We start from the raw sequence: 13,518 nt of genomic DNA on the forward strand, positions 1-13,518 counted from the left end.
CCCTTCCTCCTTTCACAAAGTACAAAATCTCAAACCCCCTTCTCACTGCAGCAATGGGAGCCGAATTTGTCACTCTACCACAACTACGGAAAGAAGGTAGTAGGGCTTAAAAAGAAATCATCCCCCAAAAGGAATTTCCATTATCTCATATATATTTGGAGCTAACTGGAGCTTAAAAAGGCAGGTGGTTTCTCATGTACCTATCTACAAATAAATTGACCCTGGTAAACCATTTCCTAAAAACTGTTCTTCTGACGCCCATCCCAAAGTGAGTGGTTTTGTTTGGTCAGAGCGTTGGTTTCTGGGTAGTTAGTGTAGGATGAGATGAACAATGTTTTAATTAAGGGGGCCGGGGGTGGACAGCACTGCCTGCCTCCATCCTTGGGCTCCTCAGACCAGTTGTGAGGGATGAGCTCGTTGGTTGCTGGCAGCGCTTTTCAGGCTAAATGGACTCTAGAAGCGGTTTGGGTCAACCCATTATTTCCCAGTCCTGACCTCCCTCTGCCCAACTAACTCCCCCACTTTCCCAGGGGTTTTCCTTTTTTTTTCTGTTGATTAAGCCAAGGGCGAGGCTTGCATCTTAGGGTGGGAAAGACTTTAAACAATTTGCATTTGAAAAGAGGAAGTAGAAAAAAGAAAAACAGGGCGAGGCCAAGCCAGCAGTTTCCTACAAAGCTTTGACAACCTCAAAGCTGTTCACCGGACTCTGGCCCCGGGGGGAAACCCGTAGCCTGGACGCTGCTCTTTTGGTCTTCCTTGCCTAGCCTGATGGCTGTAACCTTGCCTCTGTCATTTCTCTTACCAGGTAAGATTCTGAGATTATGCTACGTGACCTCGGGCACCACTTGGTCAGTTCTTGACTCAGTCATAGCCAAAGCTGTACTTTTCTTACAAAAGGCCAGAATAGAGGACGTTGTACAAATACTACTTCGCTTCGTCCGCAGAGTTACCCAGGGCGCAAGACTGTATTATTAACCTCACGTCATTGATGGGGACAGTGACACGTAAGCTGTGTGGCCAAGTCATCTGGCTGACTCTAAGGCCTGATCTCCAAACTTCCAAAATGTCTTCCGATCAGTTGTGTGCTGGTTAAAAACAGATTTCCAGGCAGAGACCCGGATTGGGCAAATGTGGGGTGCAGCCCCAATCTGTTTCTGAGAGCTGTCTCTCTGGTGAAGGCAGGATTTCAGTCTTCAAGTACTGTTCTACATCTTTATATACCCTGCTTGGCGCAGCCCTTGCACATTTCTCAGCTCTGATTAATCATTCCTTCCTCGGGGTTCTCAGAGCACTCTGTTCTCATTGCAAGTACAGCAGGAAACAAACACACTGTGTTAAAATTAGCCAAGGTTATGTCTGTCTCCCTGCCTAGTTGGGAAATTACTTAATTTCCAGGATCCTGTTTCTCATTCACTTCCTCCTCTTGGATTGCTTCTTCCATTATCTTTCCATAGCTTGGTTCTCCTTACTCAGGAGCACAGGTTGGCCTCCACTCAAAAGTTCCCTCCTCAGAGAAACCTTTTCTGATGACCTTAAGAAGTAATCAAGAAGGCCATCACTCATTCACTGTCATATTACCCAATTTCATCACCTGGCATAAAGCACAGAGCTTCCCGGGTGCCTGGGTGGCTCAGTTGGTTAAGCGACTGCCTTCGGCTCAGGTCATGATCCTGGAATTCCGGGATCGAGTCCCACATCGGGCTCCCTGCTCGGCGGGGGGTCTGCTTCTCCCTCTGGCCCTCTTCCCTCTCATGCTCTCTGTCTCTCATTCTCTCTCTCTCAAATAAATAAATAAAATCTTTAAAAAAAAAAAAGCACAGAGCTTCCCACAGTAGGTGCTCAGTTAGAACTTGATTATCCAAAGGCTGATTAAGCACGTTTTTAGGGCACCAGGAAAAGAGGTGCCAAATATTTTTTTAAAGATGTTGACATATGGTTATATTTTTAGACTACAGAAGTCATGTGAAAATAAAATTAGGCTCTTGCTGGCCTCCATTCCACTTACATTATAGCCTAGTATTATTTTTATATAGGATTATATATATGTACATATATATTATATATATATATAAAGATTTTACTTATTTTAGAGAGAGAAAGAGAGAGTGTAAGTGGGGTGAGGGGCAGAGAGGGAGAGAGACTCCAAGCGGACTCTGCACTGAGCACAGAGCCCGAGGTGGGGCTCAATCTCACCACCCTGAGATCATGACCTGAGCTGAAATCAAAGACTTGGATGCTTAACCAACTGAACCACCCATGTGTCCCCATTAGAACTATATATTGAGAATGGGCTTCATAACATTTGGGGGCCTTGAGTCTCTAAAGATTTTAATCAGGTACTAGGATATGTCTATTAATATCTTTGCTCCCTAAAAACATTTCAAAAATAAATTGGGCAGGTATTATTACCTAGTTCTGTCTTGAAGTAGTTTTAAAAAAAAAAAAAAGCAGCACAAAAAAAGAGGAGATAGCATCAGATTTTACAAGTTAAGGGCTGAGTCCTACAAGACTGCCCCCCCAGTCCCCACTTCACGTGCCAATCCCAAGTCCAGTTTTGTCACCTGTGCTTCTGACCTACCAGCTATAGACTGAAGGTTCCAATAACCCCCTCCCTGTGTTTGATTAATAAACTAGAGCAACTTGGGGCGCCTGGGTGGCTCAGTTGTTAAGCGTCTGCCTTTGGCTCAGGTCATGATCCCAGGGTCCTGGGATCGAGTCCCACATCGGGCTCCCTGCCCAGTGGGAAGCCTGCTTCTCCCTCCCCCACTCCCCTGCTTGTGTCCCCTCTCTCACTGTGTCTCTCTCTGTCCAATAAATAAATAAAATCTTAAAAAAAAAATAAGCTAGAGCAACTCATGGAACTCAGAAAAACATTTTACTTACCAGATTGCCAGCTTATTATAAAAGGATATAGTTCAGGAACAGACAGATGGAAGAGTTGCATAGGACAAGGTATGGGGAAAGGGTATGGAGCTTCTAAGTCTAAGTGCGCCACTCTCCCCAAATCACAGTGTTCACCAACGTGGAAGCTCTCTCCCAACCCCATCCTTTAGGGATTTATGGAGACTTCCTCACATAGGCATGACTGATTAAATCATTGGCCATTGGTGACTGAACTCAATCTCTAGCCCCTCTCCCCTCCTCAGAGGTCTGGGTGTAGGACTGAAAATTCCACCAGTCTAATCACATGGTTGGTTCCCTTGGCAACCGGCCCCTTCCTTTGGTTCAGTCCTAAAGTTATCTCACTAATATAACAAAAGACACCTTTGTCACTCTTAACACTTACGAAATTCCAAGGGTTTTTAGGAGCTCTGTTCCAGAAATGGGACTCAAACCTGATATTTACAAGTATTCCCACTTTTTGAAAGTTTGAGTTAGAACACTTTTAAAAAAAGAGCGATGTACCTCAGTACCTGCTTTCGATAACTAAACACAATCTGAAGAGGATTCTCACTTGGTGGAAATAGTGTTTAGTGTTTGTTGTGCACTGAGCCTTTCAGAGGCAGCACGTACCAAGCAGTGAGAGGGGCTGCCTTCCCCGGGAATCACACTCAGCATCAGACTGCCATAGCTTTGAACTGTGTCTGTGAGCGTCTGTGTTTTGTCTCTATTTATTTTGTGCAACTGCTAGCAAGATGTGTCCTAAGGTACTGGAAAAGCCGAAGAGAGGTTATTTTGGGGGTTTGGGAATGGTCACAAAATATTTTCATATAAATTGCAGTTTACAAAAGCTTTCATGGGAGTGCTCTACTTTCAGATAGTAGGGGAAACCTGTGTTTCTTATTATAAATTACAATATTACACCAGTCAGGGAGGACCCAAATGCCAGAGCATCTACAAATATAGAAAATAAGAAAATGTGGGCTATGCACCTTATTTTTTAAAAAGATATTATTTATTTGTCAGAGAGAGAGAGAGAGAGAAAGCACAAGCAGGGGGAGCCGCAGGCGGAGGGAGAAGCAGACTTCCTGCTGAGCAAGAAGCCTGATGTGGGGCTCAATCCCAGGACCCCAGGATCATGACCTGGGCTGAAGGCAGATGCTTAGCCGACTGAGCCACCCAGGTGTCCCTGGGTTATGGACTCTATAAAAGCGGTTGAAACATAGCAGCAGACTTGTGGAAACCATTGCCTTCTAACTAGAAAAGGGTCAGCGAGAAGTGGAAACACTTGGTCTTTTCATTGAATCAGACATTGTGATTAAAGTTTGACTGGACTGAGATTCTTCCCTAGACTGGGCGATGACAGGTCAGATTTTCTCGCTCTGTCCAGCTTTTAAAGAGAGGATTCTTACAAATGTGTTGTCCTTTATCAATATTCTCAACAAACTTGGGCAAGGATGTGCCTCGGAATGAAACTACTTTTATTTTCACCTGTAAATACCGGCAGGGGTCCTGTAAAATCTATAAAGAGGAGCAGTGTGAGAAGAGAAAAGCATGTCACTGTTATCTCCAAGGAGCTATCCCTTTCCAGAACCTAAACTGGGCCAGCAAAGTATCTCAACTCATCCTGATTCAAAATGAAGATCAGATGGAGGGGGTAGAAGAGGAAATGAAGTGAGAAGCCCAAGACTGTAAGGAGATTAGGGGTATATGGTCCCAAAAGAACATTTAGCAGAAATCAGGGACAGTTCTCTCTTCCACACAAGAGAAGAACATTTATTAAATAATCCTTTGCTGCAACCTCCATTAGTTTGTTGTTGCTGTTGACATAGTTTCCTATCTCTTGGTTGAATTTTTGCAATAGCAGATGAATCAGTTTATCAACATATAGAGAGTTTAGTGCAATGCTTACACATTTTGATATCATAGGATGGTAGATATTTTAGAAATTAGGAAATTACTCTTTTACCTACGTAGAAATTAATTCTGGACAGGATTTAGTTAATGCAGGGAGCCTATTCCATTATTAGACACCCTGCAGTGTTAACTATAATTGGCTGGATAATAGCACTTTAATGATATGACTTGATCCAAAAGATAAAATTGAGGATAAACAGAGAATAAAAATGAACACAAAAATGTACCTAACAGAATCTCCTGCCAGAAAATCAGGTCAGTAATCACTCAAAATTCATTCTCAAAGCTAGCATTTTGATAAGACCAACAGAGAGTCTGTGGTTATTTTCTGCTGAAAGCCTGAATTGTCAAGGGGTCTGTGCTGCTAGTTTGATGTGCAGGATGCTTTCTGGGCTGTAAGAAGGAAAAATGTGTTTTCTTTCCTAACACTGAGTATATTTGACTGTATTACATATTAGTATAATAAGTGACATACTACATGATGATTCCAGGGTTGGATAATTTAGTAGCTCATCCAGCTCATCAAGGATCCAGACCCTTTCTGTCTTCTTGCTCTGCCTTCCTCAGAGGTTAGCTTTGTCCTCAGATGTGTCCTCTCCCACTTCAGGATGGATGCCACACCTCCAGGCATCACATCTTCACACAAAGATGTCTCACAGTCAGGGCAGAGAAAGAGAGCACTCACTTCCCTCATTCATCTTTTGAAGAGATCAAGACTTTTCCAAAGGCCTTGCTCTCCTATCTCATTGGCAAGAATTGGGTCGCAAATGCCCATTCCTGACCTAAATAACAACAAAGGCAGTGGTTACCATGCTTGGCTCAGACCAATCCTGGCTTACACCCCTGGGGCTGGGGAGAAGCCCAGCCTCCCTTAAAGTTTATGGCCCACTGATTCCTGAAAGTACTTGGGTTTCTACTGACAAGGGTAAAGAGGAAAATGGATGTAGGACAGACCACCCCATAAAGAAGGCAGTGTAGAGACACCTGGGTGATGTAGGCAGTTAAGTGTTTGACTCTTGCTCTCAGCTCAGGTCATGATCTCAGTGTCATGAAATGGAGTCCAGCACTGGGCTCCCTGCTCAGTGGGGAGTCTGCTTAAAATACTCTCTCTCCCTCTCCCTCTGCCCCTCCCCCTGCTCTCTCTGTCTCAAATAAATAAATAAAAATCTTTAAAAAAAAAAAGAAGACAGTGTATTTTGACAGTCAGTGGTGCACAGAGAAAGGATTATATCACCCTTGGGCGGGGGGGTGGGGAACTGATTATTCACAAGTTTTTTTTCAAGTATCAAGATGAATGTTTTTGCCATTTCCACTTGGGCTTGGATATGTTTTTCTGGATAGAAGTAAAATAAGTCTAATTTCTCTTGTTGTGCCAACTGCCCAAGCATAGTACTTAAATACAGTTCTCATGTGAGTCCTGGCTAACATCCCCCAGGCTCCTCAGCCATTCCTCGTGGTCTCCAATCCTTCACTGGTCTTCTCACCCCATGTCCCTTTATTTCTCCCCAGCTAACTACAGGAAACTGATCTTTTAAGACCTAGCTCTGGAAAACACTTCCAAGTTCTCTGTGGCCATTATATACTCCATGCTCTTTAGTCACTGTCCTCTCACTCTCTGCCTCAACACCAATATTTATGAAACCCCACACACGGGCCAGTGTGCCAGGGGCATTATGGAGAATCTCACTGAATTGCCATACGAGCCCTACGGAACAGTTCTAATTTTATCTCAATTTCAGAAGTGACAAAATTGAGGCACGGAGAAATTAAGTAATTTGCTCAGGTCACACAGTGTATAAATGGTGAGGCCAGGATTCAACACCAGATGATTAGGCTTCAGAGTCCCGGCTCATACGCACCACACTCGACAGCCGCATATGGTCTTACCTGTATCTGCAGAGTGCTCCTTGCCTTGTGCCTGGCACATCATGAACACAAATATTTGCTGAGTGAATGAATGATTCGTGGTCATTTTCTTCTATATAACACCATTTATTGATTTCTTCCTGAAAAATGTAACGCCCCATATTGAAAACACTACTGCAAGTGTTTTTTTGACCAGAAAAAATAAATGGCATATGTGGGAAGTCAAATAATGCCCTCCCCCGCAAAGATGTATACGTACAAATCCCCTGAAACTGTGAGTATGCTACTTTAAATAGCAAAAGAAACTTTACGGACATGATGAAGTTAAGGATCTTGAGATGGGGAGACTACCCAGGTGGACCCAAGGTCACAAGGTCCCTAAAAGAGGGAGACAGGGGTGTCAGAGGCAGAAAGGGCATGTGTTGAGAGAAGCAGGCATCGCAGTCAGAAAATCTGAAGATGCTACCGTGCAAGCCTTGAAAATGGTGGAAGGGACATAAGCCAGGGAATATGAGTGGCCTCTAGAATCTGGAAAAGACAAGGAAATGAACCTCCCCTCCAGACTCTGGAAGGAATCTAGCCTTGCTGACAAGTTGGTTTCAGACTTCTGGCCTCCAGAACTGTAGGAAAATTAATTTGTGTTGTGTCAAGCCAATAAAGTACTTTACTGTAACAGACATGGGGGGGGGGCTAGAATAATTGAGCATAGATACTTTTCTTGATGTGGTTATTATGTTTCTACTAATAACTCAGCATGTCGATGTAATCCTCTTGATACTAGACACATGGATTTTCAGATGGCAAGTAGATTAAAATATAGATTCTCTCCATTTTCACGTTCTTCTTTAAAGCATCTTAATGCCTGTCTTCTCATGCCACCAGCTCTGGATTGTCACCACCATCCTAGTGCTGTTTGCTATTGATGAGGCTCCCTCAGAGGTTTGTCTCCCAAGAGGCTCATTCACAGGAAACAACACAGTCCCCACGTCCTTGGGGCTGCCTTCTAATCACAAAGTTCTAACATTATGCTACTTATTTGGACAGAGTCAGATTTTTTTTTATTCTAAATTTCTAAAACCTCTATGGGAGAGGAAAAGAAGATTTATTTCAAGTCAAATCATAAAGTATCCCAGCTTCAGAGTATTTCAAATCTGGGGAAAATCCGTGATAGAAGGAAGGTTTCTAACTTCAAGAGAATCGTTGCATTTAGGATATGAAATATTTATTATTTCACTTAGTTTTGCCTACCTACTTAAATTTGCATTTTATAAATAACTTATGCCTTGTTCTTGCTCCTGTGAAACAGAGACATTTTCTGCCTCACAGTCCTTTAATAACGAGTTTTGCTTGGGAAGTTGGTATATTTACTTCCCTACACCATGCTTCTTAAAGGGCGTGGGCCCTGGACTGGCAGCATCTGTGATTTCTGGGAGCCTGTTAGAATTAAAATTCTTGAGCCACATGCTCGTTCTACAGAATCAGAAGCCCTGGGATGGTGCCCAATAATCTGCTTTAGGGCCTGGAGCTATAGCGGGTAATCAGGATCAGAGTGTCAGACATCTAAAGACCTTTTCGGAAAAGTCACTCACATCTCAGTGGCTAAGAATCCTTGGATAGAAATTGTCTTCTGGCAAATTTTGAGTACATGTTTCCTCCATTTTAAGCAAAGGTAACCCTAAGAAAGGAGAATCCCTAAGGAAAAAAATAAGCAAGGAAGATTGTTCTTTTTTTTTTTTTAAAAGATTTTATTTATTTATTTGAGAGAGAGACAATGAGAGAGAGAGCACATGACAGGGGGGAGGGTCAGAGGGAGAAGCAGACTCCCTGCCGAGCAGGGAGCCCGATGCGGGCCTCGATCCCAGGACTCCAGGATCTTGACCTGAGCCGAAGGCAGCTGCTCAACCAACTGAGCCACCCAGGTGCCCGGTAGATTGTTTTCTGCATAAAGAAAATCACAAATGTCACCTTTCAAGGTGCTCCCATTAGTTGTGTCCTCTAGTTTCTACCACTCTGTTACAAGATGGGGATAAACAGTATCTGTCTACAAGTCTGCTAGTCTGCAAGCAGCATCATCGCAGCAGGGGATCTGTCAGTTCACCACTGTTTCCTTTGAACCTAGCCAATGCAGGACACACAGAGAATCTCAGTAAGCGTCTGTAGTCTGAATGCCTATTTCCCTCGTATCACTTCTCCAGGCCGGAAGTCAGATGTTTTAGAATTCTGCATGTCTGATGCCTCGAATGCTAGTGTTGGGCATTTGGTGGGTTCTCGATAAACACTAAATGAATGAATCAATGTTAAATTATGATGTACTTATCAAATTCCACCTCCACTACTAACATGCTCACAAAGTTTTACTGGAAATAAGTAGACGTGGGTTGGTGCTCAAGGAATTTCTATTGTACTATGATTTTGATTGCAAAATACTTGACATGAGAGCATTTAGATTGTGCAAGCTCCTTCTGTAGAGTTGAAGAAAAGCCAGCTAGCAAAAAGATACACAATTATTTCAAATTAACCTGAATTTTGACCAGAATCCATTTTATTACATCTGAACCAAAACACAGTTTATAATGATGACGAATCATATTAATTACTTATGTTAATAAAATATTAAGTAATGCTGATAACTGTATGGTTCCAAGAGCAATACGGTGGTGATTTTATAATAAATCTGTCACTGCAAATTTGCCATGTAATTTTTTTCTAGATATATTTCTCATGAACTAAGTGACATGCATGTCTAAGCTTTTATTTTCATGGATGATTTCATGAAAGGATCCCAGCCCTTGGTTTTCTAACCAGATATGCAGAGAATCAAATATACAGCAATTTTGTTTCTTGTTGTAACTGGCTTTGGGAGATGGAGAAAAAGTAAATTACAATAGAATACTGAAGGAAGAGTCATTCCCCCACAAAAACAAGCTTGTTTAATTTGTTTAACCATTAACCAAAGTTAAACACTTGTTGTCTTGAATATGCTAATACGTATTGTGTGTGACTTCAGGTGGGATTATAACTCAATCTTACTTGTTTAGGAATCCTTTGTTCTTTAAATTCAGATTAGTGTCTCCCAAAAGAACACAGTTTGGGAAAGGCCACTAAATTCCAAAAGCAAGTATTTAATCCATCGTGAAATAATATTTATAAAGAGAGGAACTAGGAAGGCCCAGCAGATATTGCATCGGACTCTGTTTTTACTTGTTAGGCCACTCCTAGATGGGTCTTTATTTTTATTTTTAAGGACAGTAAGAAGAGCATAGTTTCTACTATGGAAAAATAGAAATGTTAACGTAATGGAAAAGTTTAGTTTGAAAATTAAAAAAAAAAAGATATAAATAGATCACTACTTTATCAAAATCCAAAACCTTGGGAATTAAGTTATAACTGTTCTCTTAAAAAAATTTTTTTTTCTGTGTGTCAGAGTTAGTTGAGAGATTTCTAAGCAAAAGCATTAGATCCCTTTCCCTCTGCCAAGTGAATGTATATGCCAGGGCTCTGGACTCACTCAGACCTAGGTATGAATGTGGTTTTGTTGCTGTTTTTGTTTTCTTCATACTGTCTCAATAATATTGAACTCCCAGGTTTGTTACAATGAAATGTGATAATGAACACAAAGCCCCTCCTTAGTGCTCAACAAATGTTACTGCTTCACCAGCCCTCTCACATCTGTCTAGGGCCTTATTCATTTGGGGCTGCCTTACTCTGCCTTGTGTTGTTAGAGAACTGTTAGTAAGAATTTGTCTTAAACCTCTTACATCCCCCCATGGACCCCCTGTGAGCCCCCCTTAAACCTCTTACATCCCCCCCATCCCTGCTGTAAATATCCCTCCTCCATCTCAAGAAGGTAACCAAACCTTGGTGTTCTGTGGGCTCAATGACTTTTCTGTTACAGGGTTAGAAATAAGTTAACAGATCCCTAGAAAACATCTCAACTAATGCTGTTTTACATTGCAGAAAACTGACAGAGGCAGAGAGGGTGGAGTCCAATGTTGTCTTTCGTTCTAGTGGGGTAAAGGGTCAGGGAGGCAGGCTCCTCCCTGCCTCCCTGGGGAAGCCCGGAGAAGAAGAAGGAAGCATTTCAACTGAAATTGAGATGAAGGGCTCGACAAGACGACGTTTGAAGATTTTTGCAGGACACTGTTAGTAAAATATAAGCTCCAGGAATGCAGAAATGTTTGCCTGTTTTCCCCCCTGGCAAACTATTCCTAGCACCTAGAACAGTGCCTGGCAGATAGCAAGCAAGTATGTATTGAACGACTGAATGTGGAGCGTGTTAAGGACATGAAGGCTGGAAGTTCAGGTGAGATGGAGAAAAAGAAGAAGATCAAGGATAACTCTATGGTTTTTAAAAGTGGGAAGGTGGGAGAAAGACATTATCAGTAATAAAAATGAGTAAGTGAAAAGAAAAGGCTGGTTAGGGTGGAAAACTAAAGATTTGGCTTTGGATTTGTTGACCCTGCTTTTTGTGAAATACTTTGCATATAGCAGGTGCTGAGAAATACATGTTGAACTGAGGGCTTAGCAAGCAGTTTGGAGGTATAAGACTAAGAATTAAGAAAGTAGTCGGAGCTAGTAATTGAGGACTCCCAAGTCCTTCTCTGCAAATGGTGAGTGAATTCTTGAGAGATCTCAGATATAGAATAAGTGTGTTCCCCTGAACAGCAAGCGGTATGTACATTTTCTGAAGTCATGTACAAAATAATTTATGAATCACCTCATTTAAATAAAATTTAGGGACAACTTCCAAATATTAATATTGGAAGTTGATTGTTTTCCAGCCTGTGGATTAACATTTTGTCTGACAGGTTCTGTGTGGCAGGACTCTTAACTCTAAAGGGCCTAGGAAGAATCAGTGGTTTTCCGCTTTTTAATCTATAGCCAGTAAGACTTTTATCAATTATACAAAATTTGTTGGATCCAAAGTCTACGACCTAGTTGACTTGGTTAAAATGCATTCATTTATCATGTGATAAGCACAGAGACAGACAGTTAAGTCCTGCCTACTCCCATCTCTCTCTTTAAGCAAAAACAAAATTATGTACTTCTCTTTAGTCCCTTAGGCAGATTCAGAAACCCTCAATTTTATGCAATAATACTAAATGATGATAAAGATTAAGGTTATTTGTATTTACCACTTTTGAAGCACTGTGGATAGCTGCTTGGATGGTCAGTGTCTCACCATGTGGCTAATATACTTGTAATAATTAACAGTCATGTACAGGATTTGGAAAAACTGCTGCCAGTATGGCACCCGAGTGCAAAAAAAGAAATTTGGAAGCTTACCAGAAGATACAGTAAAGACAAATATTGTAAAAATTGTAAAACAAAAATTGATTACTAGTTTAAACCCCTCGGAAACAATCGTCGGTCTGAATCCTTCATTTTATTTCTACTTCAGATGGTCACGGTGGTTCCTATATCTAGAGCTCTTTATTACTGATACTGATGCTCTGGTATTCATAATGTCCTATAGTGTAATAAACTGCTCCTGGTGTGGAATTGAAATGAAGAATTGAGGTACTGGATTTGCAGGCTCCTGGGAAGCTTCCGAAGATGCTTTCCTTGTGATAATCCTGATGCCTGCCTCTGCTACTATGATTACCTTAAAAATGGGATCTGTTCCCCAAAGTGAGTTCAGGTGTGAGAGAGAGCAGACTCAGGCAGGATAAATGATGACTAGGGTCTAGAAGAAAGGTTTCAGTAATCTATAGTCTATGTATCCTTGGAGAAGACATTCTGGTTTGGGGGCACTAAAACAATGGGAACTAGAAATGACCACCAGACCGTGTCAGCTGACATCTTGATACCCACACACAAAAAGCTAACGAAGGTTTCACAGGATTCCCATTCAATTAACCATGGTTGTAAGTGTTTTTCTGAAACTCTGTATCCCAGCGGTATCTCTCCACTTAACAAGTCACTCTCTTACAATATCCTTTGGTGATGAGGCAATCTCCTGCAAGTTTGGGAGTAGACAAGTTCCTTTAATTCTGAGGTTGAGAATAATAGAAACCCCAAACACTGTCATAATCAAAGTTCTGATGAAAATGGTACACAGTCACCCATTTATATCAAAGCTTTTGTCATTACCTCTCAGAAAAACCACTGACCACTCCCCAGACTCCCCAAGAAGTAAAGCTCAATTTGGTATGTGTCTCTAAGCAACCGCATGTAAAAATTCCTAAAATGTAAAATGGTTTGAAAATTCTCCCTTTTTTCAGTTAAAAATAAATAGTGAAAATCAACCATTCAGAATTGTATAATTTAGAAAGAAAAGTCCTCCAGTGACAGCTAATGTTCATTAGCTTATGTGGATTCCTTCAGATGTCTTGTGCACTAACGTCAGCTATATTATAATTTATTATTCTATTTTTTAAAAAACATATTTAGGGGCGCCTGAGTGGCTCAGTCGTTAAGCGTCTGCCTTCGGCTCAGGTCATGATCCCAGGGTCCTGGGATCGAGCCCCACATGGGGCTCCCTGCTCCGGGGGAAGCCTGCTTCTCCTTCTCCCTCTCCCCCTCCCCCTGCTTGTGTTCCCTCTCTCGCTGTGTCTCTGTCAAATAAATAAATAAAATCTTAAAAAAAAAACACACAACATATTTAACACCAGAATCCTACTAGGCAACCTATCTTGCAGTGTGATACTTAAATTTAATAATATCTTGGACATTATTCCAAGTCATTAGAGAGAAGACTAGCTCATGGTTTTAGTGACTATACAGATTTCTATAGTATATGTGTATCCTCTAATTCCAATCCTTACTAAAGGCTATTTGAGTCATTCCAGGGTCTCCATTATAAGGAACATTTAAAAGGCAATTCTTATCTACAACTTTATATAACTGTGCAAG

The 13,518-nt window shown here is 41.5% G+C and overlaps 1 protein-coding gene across 1 annotated transcript in view; it reads left to right on the plus strand.

Annotated features, from left to right (window-relative positions):
• Window positions 1-680: 680 nt before the first annotated feature.
• Window positions 681-13,518, plus strand: part of ST3GAL6 (ST3 beta-galactoside alpha-2,3-sialyltransferase 6) — an 89,186-nt gene continuing 76,348 nt past the window's right edge. Inside the window, exon 1 of the mRNA XM_028119157.2 lies at window positions 681-805. The gene's annotated coding sequence lies outside the window, so the exon portion shown is untranslated. The remainder of the gene's footprint in view (window positions 806-13,518) is intronic.

The sequence above is a fragment of the Eumetopias jubatus genome, unplaced genomic scaffold, assembly GCF_037043125.1.
Source record: "Eumetopias jubatus isolate StellerSeaLion01/CBP00866 unplaced genomic scaffold, mEumJub1_p1.0 scaffold_1, whole genome shotgun sequence".
Taxonomy (NCBI): Eukaryota; Metazoa; Chordata; class Mammalia; order Carnivora; family Otariidae; genus Eumetopias; species Eumetopias jubatus.